We start from the raw sequence: 15,667 nt of genomic DNA on the forward strand, positions 1-15,667 counted from the left end.
AAGCTCATCACAAGCAGGGAGCCAATCATGTGGCACTGTGGCCCGCCTCCCCTGCCAGGCCGCCCAGCTGGCAGAGAAAAATGCCGTCACTTCCCCCCCGGCCTCTTGTCAATTTTTTTTCTTTTAATTTCTGATCCGTGCAAGAAAACATATTTGGCTGCTCGATATAGAATTGTCGCAGTGGATTCAGTAAGTTCAGCTGCAGTAGGGCTGGACCCGCCGGGTTGGGAAACACCCTGAAGGTTTTGGGGATGTAGATTGGGGAGGGGTGAGCTTGGGGAGGGGAGGGGCCTCAGCCAGCATGTGATGTCATGCAGCCCACTTTGAAAGGGGTCATTTTCTCCTGGTGATTGGATCTCAGTCACCTGGAAACCAGTTGTAATCCCCGGAGATCTCGAGAAACCGTCTAGAGGTGGCATCTTGGACGAGGTGGCATTCAGAACATGTGGAGGGTGAGAGAGACCAATGTTCAAATGGCTGTAGAAATATGAAGCTCACTCATTCTAACCTCTCTGCCACGTAGACTGTCCTCGCTCAGTCATTCTAACCTCTCCCTCATGTAGATCAGGCGTAGTCAACCTGTGGTCCTCCAGATGTCCATGGACTACAATTCCCATGAGCCCCTGCCAGCTTTCGCTGGCAGGGGCTCATGGGAATTGTAGTCCATGGACATCTGGAGGACCACAGGTTGACTACCCCTGATGCAGACTGCGCTTGCTCAGTCCGTTTAACCTCTCCCCCATGCAAACTGCCCTGAATTCCCCGGAGAAGGAAAAAATTAAATAATAAATAAATCGATAGATGGAACTAAGGTCAAGGTAGCTTCTGCCTGCAAGCGACGGCCTGTTCCTCCCCATTTAACTTTAGTGATTTTTTTTATATAAGAGAAGCGAAACAGGGACAAGGTCATGTGCAATTGTTGATGGCGTGCTAATCAAGCGAGCTAATGAGTTAACCCAGAGCCCTGTGCGATTCCAAATTGAGCGTTTTATCACTCTCAACCCACCAACGCTTTCAATTGTACAGAGAATTCTTCAAATTCTAGACCGATGATTCTGGTCCTCTTTTTTTAAAAAAGTATTATTTTGCAGCGTTTCTATCCTTGTCCTTCCTCCCCAGGAACCAGGTCAAGTCCCTCCTGCCAAATACTGGAGTGTAGCTCTTTTCACACAAATTCACAAGCAGAAGAAGAAGAAGAAGAAGAAGAAGAAGAAGTAGTAGTGTTGGTTCTTATATGCCGCTTTTCCCTACCCGAAGGAGTCTCAAAGAGGCTTATAGTCGCCTTCCCATTCCTCTCCCCACAACAGACACCCTGTGGGGTGGGTGAGGCTGAGAGAGCCCTGATATCACTGCCCGGTCAGAACAGTTTTATCAGTGCTATGATGAGCCCAAGGTCACCCAGCTGGCTGCATGTGGGGGAGCGCAGAATCGAACCCGGCATGCCAGATTAGAAGTCCGCACTCCTAACCACCACACCAAGCTGGCTCTCACTGGCAGGGTTGAAGGTGTGTGCAGGGAGGACTGCAGCCCATGATTCCCCCCCCCCCCATACATGGAAAGAAATGTAAAAACACAAGAGCCCTGCTAGATCAGACTATCAGGGCTCTCTCAGCCTCACCCACCTCACAGGGTGTCTGTTGTGGGGAGAGGAAAGGGAAGGTGAATGTAAGCCGCTTTGAGACTCCTTTGGGTAGAGAAAAGCGGCATATGAGAACCAACTCTTCTTCTTCTTCAGTAATATCAGGGCTCTCTCAGCCTACCTCCTTCACAGGGTGTCTGTTGTGGGGTGAGGAAAGGGAAGGCGACTGTAAGCCGCTTTGAGACTCCTTCGGGTAGAGAAGAACCAGCTCTTCTTCTTTCTGGAGCAGACAGCTCCCTTGGCTCTCCATGACGCAACGACTCTGAGCCTCACCGTTCCATCATTGGCAGGAACTGGACAACAGCAGATACATCTCTTGGGACATCTGCTTGTCTGTTTCGTTCTGAGGTGGATTTTAAATGATGAGAAGGGACAGCCTCCAAGGACAGAGCAACAGCGATCAGACGTGCTGCTGAATGGAATGTCTTCGTTCAAAGGGCACGGCAAGCAACAGACTCTGAAGATCAGAAGGGCCCTAGACCTGCCTGTGGACTTTTGGGGGGCATCCGGTTGGCCAGCACTGGAAACAGAATATTTACTTTTATAGATTTTATTAATTTTATTAATTTTCACATGTATACGCCTCCCTTCCACATGGGCTCGGGGTGGCTTACGATACATCAGTGATGAAGCAATAGTTAAAACATTTTAATCAAATTTACATTGAAAATAATCTGGGGAGACTCACCATCTTCTCTTCGGTACGAGGGAGAGGGCAATAAAGCGCATTGGTATTCATTCCCGAGTTGCCGTACAGGTATTTATCATTTATGTAGCGAAACAGGGGATCTCCAGATGTCCATAGACTACAATTCCCATGAGCCTCTGCCAGCACATGCAGGCTGCCCGTGGCCTAGGGGAACAGCTCAGTCTTGCAGGCCCTGCAGAATTGTTTTAAGTCCACGGGGCCCTGAGATAATTTGGGAGAGCATTCCATCAGGCTGAAGAAGCCCTGGCTCTGGTGGACACCAATCTGACTTATCTGGGCCTGGGGATCTTGAGCAGGTTTTGTGCGCTCAATCATAAGTTTCTTTGAAGGGGGCATAGTGGAGAAAGCGGTCCCACAGGTATATTAGACGGACCTACATCAGACTGAGAAAGAAAATTCTTCCATAATCCCTGAAGAGCACAGATTAGCCTGACCTCACCATGGCTCAGAAGTGAAGCAGGGGTGATAGCTAGATGGGTGACCACCAAAGGGACACCAGGGCCCATTCTGCACATGTTAGATAATGCACTTTCAATATGCCTTAGAAGTAGATTTTCCTGTTCCACAAAAGCACATTGAAAGTGCATTATCCTATGTGTGCGGAATTCCCCCAGATTTGCTAGGGAGAAGAAGGCGATGACAAGCCATTCTGGGGCCTCTCTTATCTTGAAAACCCTATGAGATGGAACACCATGGGGGTCACTGTGAGTGGGTGGCAATGCAACAGCACGTTTGGCAGAATTTGTAACAACTCAACTCATATCACCAAGGGTTGTGGCCCACTTCCCCCTCCTTTTACACAGTGCTGCTGGCACTAGACTTCCCACTATCCTTATGCAAGTGCCTGCCCAGGACTCTTTTAGGAGCCAAGATGTTTGATCTGGAGGTTAAACGCACCCTAGAGAAACAAGACTGTCCTTCCATCTGTTCAAAATGAATCCCACCAATATGAGAAATGGCAGCTCATGCCCCGCAGGGTGCCTTGGTGCTTATGCACACACATTATACAGATGACTGCTGGCAACAAGATGCTACTTCCTCCTCTCCCCTCACTCAAAGATTTCTCCTCCAGAAGTTCAAGGGGCGGATCATCCCTGGAGAATAACGATGCTAGCGACTCGTCTTCCCCGAGATGAAAAAAGACGGGGAAAGCTCGATTGTTTTAAGGGAGAAAAAAAATGACTCCCACCTTGGAATCTTGTTAAAGGAAGTGACTTTATTAGCCGAGATGATTTCTCCCATGATTTGTTGTATCTTATCACTTATTTCCCGTATGGCGTAACTCAGACTTTTTGATGCAAAGGCATCTTATGCGGCAGCCCTAGGGAAAATCTTTTAAGGCAAGCAATGGAAAGCGTAATGGAAATCCATTACAGAAGTCATTGTCGACTGGCAACATTTAAAGGACACAGACACATAAGCTGAAACATCTAGGAGGTCAGGTATGAGGTTTACTCTTCACTAGAGCCGGTTTGGTGTAGTAGTTAGGATCATGGACTTCTAATCTGGTGAGCCAGGTTTGGTGACAAGTCACTATTATGGGAGGACAAAGGTGAATGTCTAGTATAATCTGATATTATAGGATTAAATATTTTCTAATGCTTTTGTAAAAGGGATAATATAGATAGAGCTGTTCTGACAGAGCATGAATATCAGGGCTCTCTCAGCCTCACCCACCCATCTGTTGCGGGGAGACGAAAGGGAAGGTGATTGGAAGCCGCTTTGAGACTTCTTCGGGGAGAGAAAAGCGGCATAGAAGAATCACCTCTTCTCCTCTTCTTCTAATGAGCCAAACTCCATACGGTATGGCCTTAGGCAGCAAACATGATGTTCCAACCTTACATCGTAATATCTCCATTATTTTTCGGACCTTTTCAAAACTTTTTAAACCAACATTTTCCTCCCGAGGTATTTAATTCGACATCAAAATAATGTGACATAAACATTACAAAAAATTAAAAACAAATATTCCGCGGAACAGTGCTATGAAGACTCAATGCAATAACATGTCGTCCAAAAAACAGACGTTTGATGTTTCCACATATCTCTCAAGGGACAATCCGATTGTCACAACTTTATTTTTCTTTTTTGCTTTCCCTCGCTTTCCGGTACATATTATAGCGTTGGATGGTGGTGGATTCTGTGACCTGTGTATAATGATGTTTAAAAGACACCCAGTTGGCCTCCCTCGCTGTTGAAACACAGATCTGGATTTTTATTCAACATTCATAGCAAAAGCGTAAGTCAGAGAGGTGGGTTACGTTTTGAAAAATTCTCTCTGTGTCTTTCAATAGGTTTGGCTGCATTATTCATCTGTCGATCTGATAGTCAAGGCTGGCCTCCACGGGGGATTTAAAAAACACATATGCACAGAGCGAGAGGCGCAGCAGAAAGGGACGGTTAAAAAGTTGACAGCCCTTCAACAGCAGGCATAGAGGAACGTTTGGTAGTTTGTAATAGAGAAAGGGACGAGTGAGATCTGAAGGCCCAGAGAAAATTGAAAGGGGGGGGGGAAATCAAAGGAAAAATACTGTTTTTCCCAAGATAAAAAAAAAATACCCTATGGCAAAAGTGGAAAATTTGGGGGAGCACAAAAAGCCCCTCTCCTATTAATTATTTTATCTCAAGAACACCAGAAGACCAACGCCTGCTGCTGAACATCCTGAAAATTCAGGGGATTCTAAACCAATCATTCTCAACGTTTTTTTTTTTGGCTGCAGCCCTTTTAGGAGCAATTCTCTGGTTCCAGGGCTGCTTGCTGTAGGCTGGCTGCTTGCCCAATGAGCTAGGCCAGGGGTAGTCAAACTGCGGCCCTCCAGATGTCCATGGACTACAATTCCCAGAAGCCCCTGCCAGCGAAGGCAGTAGGTGCAAACTTAAATGGACTCTGGGGAATGGTAGAGGGCAGGAAGGCCTGGAGGATCATTGTCCATGGGGTCGTGATGGGTCAGACACGACTTCGCACCTAACAATAACAACAAGATGTGTCCCAGGTTCCCTGTCTGAGACATGCCGAATGTAGAGGCTCTCTCTCTCTCTCTCTCTCTCTTCCTGCCCTTTTAGTAGCCAAGAACCTCGTAATGTGCCAGTCTCCCTTAACGAGACATTTCCCCTGTTATTCCCCAACAGGGAACTGAAGGCTCCCGGCATGATTTGCAACGGCGGAATGTGCTAATCAGCAACTCTAGGAGAAGGGAGGGCGGAAGAATCAGCGCAGGTGAAGAACTGATGGCTGTCCAATGGAGTTTTAAGAACCAATCCAACTCTTTTCCACAGAGGCCGGCCTCGCCAACGAGACAGCTCTCGTCAAGCGGAAAAAGCCAGCGCTGTAATTACCACTCGGCATTTACTGATGGGAGAACGAAGCCTCCACTGAGCTCCGTCTCTTTTGTTTTCCAAGTCCCCGTTGCTCAGCTAATTGTATTTCCCAGCCCAGCTCTGGATGTAGGCAAGGTGGGCTGATCACCTGCCGTTTGAGCTCGCAGCCTGCCCACCCATCGCATCAGGGAGCCGGCCGTTTGGTGGCTGTTCAGTTGGGCCTGGGCGGCCTCAGATGTGTCTAATGTGTTTCGTTGCATTGCTTTTGCCCACAATTATTCTTGATTGCTGCAGCCACCGCAGTTCTACCGGAGCTGCCTCCAATTCAGAATCGGAAGACCTTTATTGGCATGCAGCCTCCGATTCTTAAAAGGTACATGGCAAAAAAAGAAAATTGAGGATTCATTTTTTTTTAGTGAGACCTACTACTTAGATGACTCTGTGTCTGTTCAGCAGCTGCTTGAGCGCTCCTCTAATGGGCAATCTCTCAGTCAAGAGACATGCCTGGCTATGCAACCCAGCTTGGTGTAGCAGTTAAGAGAGGCAGCTTCTAGTCTGGTGAGCTGAGTTTGATTCCCTGCTCTTCCCTGTCCAGTTAGCTTGGCGATCACAGGCTCATCACAGTCCTGGTAGAGCTGTACTCACAGAGAAGTTCTGTCTGAGCTCTCTCAGCCCCACCTCCCAACCTCCCAGGGTGTCTGTTGTGGGGAAAGGAAGGAAAAGTGATTGTAAGCCACTTTGAGACTCTTTGGGAGGGAAAAGCGGGATATAAGAACCAACTCTTCTTCTTCTAAATTAGCCGTGGCCAAACTGTGGCTCTTCAAATGTCCATGGACTACAATTCCCATGAGCCCCTGCCAGCATGCTCATAGGAATTGTAGTCTATGGACATTTGAAGAGCCACAGTTTGGCCTCCCCTCTTCTAAAAAATGGGAGTCATTTAAGGAAGCATTCAACTGCTGCCTTGCTGTACAATGATCATAGCCAGGACTAAACCACAAAGACAAAGGATACAGAGATCAGACTGGCGCAAAGCTAAAATGCAGATATGAAGCTGCAGGTGTGAAGCTATTCCAAATGCTGTTGGGCATGAGATTAACCTGTGTCTAATCGGGTGGTCGTATATCATGTCAACAAGTAAGCTTGACCAAAATAAATTAGCTGAAGCATTCAGGATGGCCAGAAGTAGGTTGGTAGAACAGGTGCTCTTCTTGCATGCTGAAGAGAAGAGCTGGCTTTTCACTAACTAAGGAAGTCCCAACGCAGCTTACAAACCCCTTCCTCCTGCACAATAGATACCCTGCAAGGTAGGTGGGGCCAAGAGAGCTCCAAGAGAACTGTGCCTGGCCCAAGATCACCGAACAGGCTTGGTCTCCAGGCCCCAGGTCATCCTTATCGCTCTTCTTTGCACCCTCTCAATTCTGTCCATGTCCTTTTTTAAAAGATGCCTCCAGAACTGCACACAGGACTTCCAGAATGAGGTAAATGAGGGACTGAGAGAGTCCTGAGAGAACTGTGACTGTCGCCCAGCAGGCCACATGTGTCTCAAAGCAGTTGACCATCACCTTCTTTTCCTCTCCCCTGTGGGGCAAATGAGGCTGAGAGTTCAGAGAGAACTGTGCCTGGCCCAAGGGCACCCAAGCAAGCTTCCTGTGGAGGCGGAGGGAGGAATGAGCCTCAGTTCTCCAGAGTAGAGTTTGCCACTCTTAACCACTATACCATTTAATTGATTTGCTTAAATCTGAAGTACATCGTTAAGTTCATGCTAATCAATTTAGGCTAATTTAAGAGAACTGATTGCTACCGAATGCAAACGGAGGAGCTCCGTAGCTCAGCCGTGGTTTGCTATCGAAACACGGCAAGGAGAATCAGCGAGATTTCGGGCAAATTTATTCGGCTCCTCTGGGGTTTCTGCCTCATTTGTTCATTTCACCCGCCGCTTATGAATTCCACACTTGTCCATGGCTTCTCCTCCCGAGCCTGATAAAAAAACACTCTTAAGCAGAAAGGGGTATGGGAGAGTACAAAAGGCAATGCGATTCTGGAGGGTTTAGGGCAGGGGTAGTCGACCTGTGGTCCTCCAGATGTCCCTGGACTACAATTCCCATGAGCCCCTGCCAGCATTTGCTGGCAGGGGCTCATGGGAATTGTAGTCCATGGATATCATCTCTTCTGTTCATCGCAAGCTCCTATCCCTCTCCCTGCGGTTCTGAGGTAGCCTTTCATAACATTTAGGAATTCATCTTTCAACCAGGCAGTGCACATAATTTTTTTCAAATGTTTAATGAGTTTAATGTTTAATTAGATGCGGTTCACGGAAGGGGATCGAACCCAGATTGGAAGCCACCGCTCTTAACCACTACAACCAGGGGTGGCCAAAATGTGGCTCTCCAGATGTCCATGGACTACAATTCCCACGAGCCTCTGCCAGCAGTAGTCCATGGACATCTGAGAACCACAGTTTGGTCACCTCGGCAGTACATGAGGCCAGCTCTCACTATACCAAGCGAGCTCTCACACTGCTAGAAAGGGAGGGATCTGTCCAAAAACTCTCGGGCAGTAGAGGCAGCTGAGGACCTCTGGCTAGCTTTCTAGATGCCATGCTGTCTCTTTGACTGGGAGGGGAAGTGCCACGGGTGGGATTTCAATTGTCTCCTTCCGGAAGCCAATAGTTAGCTTCGCAGGACTGCCAAAAGCCAAACTTTTCAAAACATTTTGCGCTTTGTCTGGTTGGCAGCAATAAGCCACCAAAATGACCCCCATGCCATCAATTTCTCCCCTCTCAGGAACACCATGTGGATTTCCACCAAGAGGGATTCCCAACCAGGGTGTCCTGGAGTCCTGGGGTTCCGTTAGAGTGCCCCAGGGGTTCCCCAGTCTTTCTCACCAGGACTGCTCGGTCAGAACAGCGTGATCAGGACTGTGATGAGCCTAAGGTCACCCCATTGGCAACATGTGGAGGAGTGGTGAGTCAAACCTGGCTTGTTGGATTAGAAGTTGCCACTCTTAACCACTCCACCATGCTTGATGGGAGCTGTGCTTCTATGCTGTTCTCTCCCACTCTGGAAGAGACTGTAAGTTGGGTACCTGCTCCCATCATCTGTCGCCCTGTTCCAACAGTGCCTCTCTTCAGGTCACTGGCCTTTCAGATTCTCCTGCTCCTCTGAGGCACGCTTTTTAAACAGGGAAGGAGAAGCAGCTTTTTCTTTTTGAACAAAGGGGAGCTGTGAAAACTCCACACCGACTCGCACTTTCCGATTCATTTCGATCAGGCCACAGCTTTAATAAAGTCGTTCTCTCCCGACAGAACTTGACACTTAATCACAAGCCGACAAATGCAGCGCTCTTTGTGTTTTAAGCAAAGGTTACCACTGAGATGGTGTTCAAGGCGATGCGGTAATTTAGCGAGTCGACGCTTCAATCGCGCTCGGTCTTTGCCAGCAAGGATTGCTGCTGGTAATACTGGCCTGATCTTATCAGATCTCAGAAGCTAAGCAGGGGCAGCCCTGGGTTAATATTTGGATGGGAGGCCACCAAGGAATTTTGATGTGGGGGCAGGAAATGGCAAGCCTTGAAACCCCTTTTAGTGTGGCTCCCCTCCAATGCATCCAGAGGCCGTCTTTTGGATACTCCTTTTGCCGAAAGGTAGTGTCTTCATGAATGTGGTGTTCCTGATACCATATATCACCTATTGGTGGAATGCCCCAGATTTCCCCGCTTGGAAAAACCAATAGTCAAATACTGGACAAAACTGAAATTTACTAGTGTAGATGAGAGTCAACTAATGCACAGAATTTTAGATGAAAGGGATCTGGAGATCATCCAAGAAGTGGCTACGGTATTATCCACAATACTAAGGGTAAATCATTCATATGTGAATGACATATAGCTACATAAGAAATTTCATTCTAAACTTCACACCAGAATAGGACTACCTCATGATCTAGCATCTACTGCTTTATACATTATTGAAGGACTGTATATATTATTTTATCATATTATTCTTGTTCTACTGTTTATCTTTTATTATGCCAATAAAGGTACTCTGCATTCTGTAATCTATTTCTCATCAGAGTTCGGCCTCTGTGTCATGAACCCAAGATGCAGCCCCAACAGAGATAAAACAAGCTGAGGCATTTCTAGAGAAAAACCCAAAAAATGGTTTATTGAAGTCCACAGAGGTGTCTTCACGAGAGACAGGCCAATGATAGAGGGGAGGAGAAGGGGAGGGGCCCTGAGTGGCGTGTCCACAGTTCTGTTTCCTATTCTGCAGGATTGTGCCACTTCCAGGGTTTCTCAAATCATGAAGAATGTTTCAGGGGTTTTCTCAACAGCAAAAAAGCTGAGAGTGGCTGGTCTAAGTAACAAAACTGAAACACTTCCTCTTTGATTTCTCAGCGTTTTATCGCAAACCTCCCAAAACAAGCAATACAGTTAATACCATCTCTATATACACCCTGACTGGTTCATCAGCTGCTTCTAAGAATGGGTTAAGGCTTTGGGCTATGTTGATACATCCCCTGTAAATACCATTCTTCAACTCAACCTCTTTCAGGGGAATAAAACTGCTCTACCAACTTCAGGCACTATAAGTGAAGGGCCGTCTGGTATTCTCCCCGGTTTCCTTTGAAGTATAGATTTCTTATCACTTTTCACCCCCAAGTCATCTGGAAGAAAGAGAGCAACCCAGGAAGATCGTGGCACAGACACGCAAAACGAAAACACACACAACCTGAAGGGGGTGACCTTTTGTGACAAATGGGCCTGCACCCTGGTGGCCAAATGCCAGGGCTTGATGTGTGTTCCACCATGTTGATTCTTTGCAAATCTTTGGCTCAGAAAATAACACTGAAATGCCAAATAACAAAACATTTAGACGCTTAGAACCGGTGTGGCACGGTGGGTGAAAAATGGTGGTTTCTCATCTGGAGAACAGGGTTTGAGTCCCCACTCCTCCTCCCCATGCAGCCAGCTGGATGACCTTGGGCTAGTCACAGTCCTCTTAGAGCTCTCTCAGTCCCACCTACTTCCCAGGGTGTCTGTTGTGGGGAGAGGAAGGGAAAGGGGATTGTAAGCCTCTTCGGGACTCCTTTGAGTATCAGCGGGATATAAAAAACAGCTTCTTCTAAGTAGAATTTGGAGTGTGAAAAAGCCTTTTCCCCCCCTCACAGATAGGATCAGAGGGTGGTAGACGAATCTCACATTCAGGCCCCAGCAGTATGGCAATAAACAGCAAAGAGTCTTTCTCCATTGTGGAACCAACCTATTCCGGTTGCAACCGCTTGCTGTGGGATTCGTGCTCATGAAGAGCCAAAGAGATGTGGACGCCACAACATGGAGAACTTAACATGGCGAGGAAAGCCAGCCGATGCAACTGGTCTTAGTAGGCTAAAATAATAAGCTGTTTATATATCAGAGCTATTGTGATGTTGTGGTTAAGAACGGAGGCCTGTAATCTGGAGAACTGGGTTTGATTCCCCACGGCTCCTCCACCTGCACCCAGCCTGGGGACCTTGGGCTTGTCACAGGGCTGTTCTCACAGAGCAGTTCTCTCCCAGCTCTTCCTGCTGTCAGGGGCTCATGGGAACTGTGGTTCGTGGACATCTGGAGAGCCACAGTTTGGCCACCCCTTGCCTTACACCCATCAGAAAACCCCCATTGCAAGTTACAATGTCTTACGGTTAAACGGGAGCCTGGCAGGACGATTCCAGAACAACTCACACTCACCGTCGAGCCATCTTGCTCCATAAACCCCCAGGGACGTTCGCGTATGAACCAGCCTTTTGAGTTACGACGAACACACAAGCCCAACGCTTTCTGATCCAGATTAATGGCCACCGATATAAGGTTAACAATCTCCCTGATGAATTCTGCATAAGGTTATTGAGAAGAAAGGCAAAAGCTCTCCTTTTTTTGTTGTTGTTGGGGAAAATAGCACACGCACGCATACTCGCGTCTGTATTATTCTGTTACTATAAAAAGCAAACGGCTTTAAGAAGTCAAGGATGGGAAAGGGCTGCGATGGAACTAAATCAATAGGTATCACAGGGGTGGCATTATTCAAAAAGAGAGGGAGGGGGGAAAACAGCACAGCCAGTGCTCTGCATAGATATCGCATTGATGGCAGAGCGAAGAATGGGGCTTCAAAGCCAAACCCGCCCTACTTACTTTGAAAAAACTTTTTTCATTAGCATCTCAAGCCTCAATGGCCCTGCCTTTAGCTTCACAGGGGTCCTTGTCATTGTTTCTAACTGGGTGGGAGCCAGAAGCCATTTCTTGGATGCTCCCCAGCTACAAAACTGCTCTTCTCCCCATCTCCTCGGCCACCTTGATCACGTTCTTCTCGCTCCAGTTCTTTACATCTTTATGGCGCTATTTATTTCTTGGAAGGAAAAGACACTTTCTCCATCTCATTACAGGCATCCCTCCAGGGCAGCCTTTTTCAACCTTTTGACTGTGGATGAGTTTTTCAGACTTCGAGGAGCCCCAGAAGTGATGTCAGCTGGCCATACCCCTGCCACACCCCCGGAAGTGACATCACTACCCACACCCTTAGCTCTCCTTTTGCTTTTTCCCCATGCCTCTGCCTCATGTAGGCCGGAAAGAAGTGCAGGAGCTGAGAAGACAGTCTGGACCACGCCATGCTATGCTACTTCAGAGCACCTGCATACCCCCTTCAGAACTCCCATGGACCCCCGGTTGGGAAACCCTCCGCCAGGGTGCCCCCATGGAGAAAGCTCTTTCTTTGCTACTGAGATCCTTTAATCAGAAATGCTGGGGATTGAACCTGTAACCTTCTGTAGGTGCCCCCTCCTGGAGCTACAACCAAGCCGTGTCACTTTTTTGGCTTCCTGCCATCAAGTTGCAGCTGATTTATGGTGACGTCATGGAGTTTTCAGGCCTCACTTGGCTAGCTGGATTTCATCAGATCCTGGAAGCTAAGCGGTGTTAGATGGTAGACCTCCAAGAGACACCAGGAGCATGACAGATTTTATTCCTCACTCCTCCACGTGCAGCCAGCCGAGTGACCTTGGGCTCATCACAGTCCTGATAGTGCTTTTCTCACAGAGGAGTTTTGTCAGAGCTCTCAGCCCCTAACTCACAGGGTGTCTGTTGTGGGGAGAGGAAAGGGAAGGTGATTGGAAGCCGCTTTGAGACTCCTTCAGGTTGTGAAAAGCAGGGAATAAAAACCAACTCTTCTCCTCTGCCTGAGACCTCAGGGAGCAGCTACCAGCCCGAGCAGACAACACTGATCTGGATAAATGGATGTTCTGATTCGGCATATGGCAGCTTCCTGCATTTTCCTGCTTAGCTTCAGAGATCCGGCTCGCCTGAGCTATCGAGGTCATGTTGACCAGGCTCCCCCCCCCCCTTCTTCCGTGCCTTCAGAGAGTTCTGCTGCTTCACGCAGGGGATAAGATCCTAACGCACCTGTGTAATCCTCAAAGGGATAAAAGGAAGCTCCACGCTGCAGGAGTGACTTTATTATTCACTTTGACAGGCAGATTAAAAAGGCAACGCTGTCAAACAAGAAAGCGGCACCGCCAAACCAGCGCCCCTCCCCTCTGCCGAGAGGTACGGGGAGGATCACAGAAGGACGGTGTGGCAAAGTGAAAGAGAAGGGGTCCCGTTCGGGAAAGCTGGCAATGCGATGATGATCGTGGGGGGAGGCGGGGGGAGAAATTGGGATGAAAGGGGATCCGGGGTCTTCAAAAACTGTACGGATGGGAGCCGGAACATGAAAGGGCAATGACAGGGGCTCGCAAACAAAAGCAAGATGTGTCGGAGGGGATCAAAAACAGACGCTCCATTTAATCGTTGAGGCCGGAGACGGCTCTCAGCCGGGAAACGATGCGGAAGGAGGTGGTTCTGCCAACCTTCCGCCAACTGCTTTGATCACTATTTAGGATGCAGAAGGGAGGGGAGAAAGGAACTGAGTGGCAAATTAAGTGGCCTTGACCAGGGACCAAGTTCTTGGAAGCCAAGCTGGGCCAACCCTAGGCAGGAGTTGGATGGGAGAGCACCAAAGAACTTACTAATAGTTATTAGCTCCTTGGAAGTTATTTATTAGTTCCTCTGCTTCCCAGCCGTATTCCGCACAATCACACCACTTCTGGGGTCTCTCAAAGCCTGAAGAACGTTGAGAAAAAGTGGAGAAATGGCTGCATTAACTATATTTAACACCCATTCAGAGAGTTCCCCCCCCCACAACCAGGCGTCGTTCTCTCCTATGCTGCATGATTGAAAGAAAGAATTTCTTATCTATATAAGAAACAGAGGATTAAGTGGGTTTTTTCCCCTCGAAAAATCGGTGCTGCTTGCGCTTCTCCCTTGCACAAGCCGAAGCCTCTAATTAATTCCGCACCGCCCCGCTACCTTGTGGTGGAATCTTTCCCATGCAAGGGAAACATTTTTCAACCGTAGTTGCGCATCAATAAATCAACGCCCTACCTCTGGCTCGTGAATTAATGGCAAGACATCGCACAGGTGGATGCCACATGCACACGGGCAGCCGTGAAAACAACACCAATGGCATAAGGGTGGGGAGCTGACAGCACCGCTCAAAATGTAAGTGGAAATGGAAACGATGGTCAGGGAGGGGTGGAGGGGTTGGGACAAGGCTGGGGAGACACGAGTTCGGATCTGTAACCAGACACAAAGCTCTTTGTTTCCCGTGGTCGCCAGGCAGGACTGCAGGAGAGAAGCGAGATTCATATCCAGGCGCATCTTAGACTAGAGTGGCCAGTTTTGGATTGGGAAATGCCTTGAGGCTTTGGAGGTGGGGCCACCCTCCAAAACGGCTATTTTTCCAGGAAACATTCCGCACACCTTGGAGAATGCACGGTCGGCATGCTTTTGCAGGAACATACATTCCGGGCTGGATTATGCACTTTCAGTGTGCTTTTGCAGCGGGGTGGCACGTCCTGCTCATTTTGGATAAGCTACCTGCAATGGCTTTTTGCAGCTGGGGTTTCCAGTGTGAAACAGGAGAATGCGCTTCTGAAGTGCATCGTCCAACCTGTTCGTGCAAGAGAGGAAAATATGCTTCTGAAGTGCATGGGAAGTCTCTTACACCAAGGCCCTTTCTGCAACGCATTGGACAACGCGCTTCCAACGCACTTTAGAAATCAGCCTTCATGTTTCATACAGCAAAATCCAGATGCCAAAAGCACACCGAAAGTGCATTATCCAAAGGGTGCGGAAAGGACTCAGGGGAAGTGAATTCTGTTGCCCGGAGATCAGTTCTGATAGCAGGAGATAGGGTGGCCAGCTTTGGGTCAAGAAATACCTGGAGATTTTGGGGGTGGAGCTGGGAGTGGGCAGGATTTGGGGCGGGAAGGGACCTTGGTAGAGTGTAATGCTATCTCTTAGACTAACCTGCCTCAGAGAATTGTTGTAAATATAAAATGGAATCATTGTGCATGTTTCCCCATGCAGAAACAAGGAAGATTTGCAAGGTTATAGGAGGGGGATAGAACCTGCACCAATTGGTAGACGTCTACAGGCTGGCTTTGGCCCACGGGGTCACCTATGCTGGAGGAGACAAATGGCCCTCCTGAATCCGCTCGGAGATATTGGCTATTGATCCACGGAGCATTTTTTTAGAACACATGCTTCTCCCTCTCCGCCGCCATGGGAGTCTGACAGGTAAAGTGGTTCTTAACAATATATATCATTCTCAACCTGCCAACGGTCACAGAAAACGACTCTGCAATTCTCTTGCTTGGAGAGCAGCCCCGATTGCCGAACAAAAGTGGGAAAGGGCCCTCCAGGGAAGGGGAGCCTTGCCAACTCTGGGCTGGGAAATGCTTGAAGATTTGGGGAATGGAGTCAGGAAGGCAAAGAAGACAAAAAAAGAGAGATAGTTTTATATGCTGCTTTTCTCTAGCCGAAGGAGGCTCAAAGTGGCTTCCAATCACCTTCCCTTTCCTGTCCCCACAACAGACACCCTGTGATGGAGGTGAGGCTGAGAGAGCCCAGATATTCCTGCTTTATCAGCG

General features: G+C 48.2%; 1 protein-coding gene across 2 annotated transcripts in view; it reads right to left on the reverse strand.

Moving 5' to 3' along the window:
* The window catches only part of TMEM132D (transmembrane protein 132D), a 304,697-nt gene that overhangs the window by 206,642 nt on the left and 82,388 nt on the right, over positions 1-15,667 (reverse strand). The gene's annotated exons all lie outside the window — the stretch shown is intronic.

This window comes from Paroedura picta, chromosome 13, assembly GCF_049243985.1.
Source record: "Paroedura picta isolate Pp20150507F chromosome 13, Ppicta_v3.0, whole genome shotgun sequence".
Classification (NCBI taxonomy): Eukaryota; Metazoa; Chordata; class Lepidosauria; order Squamata; family Gekkonidae; genus Paroedura; species Paroedura picta.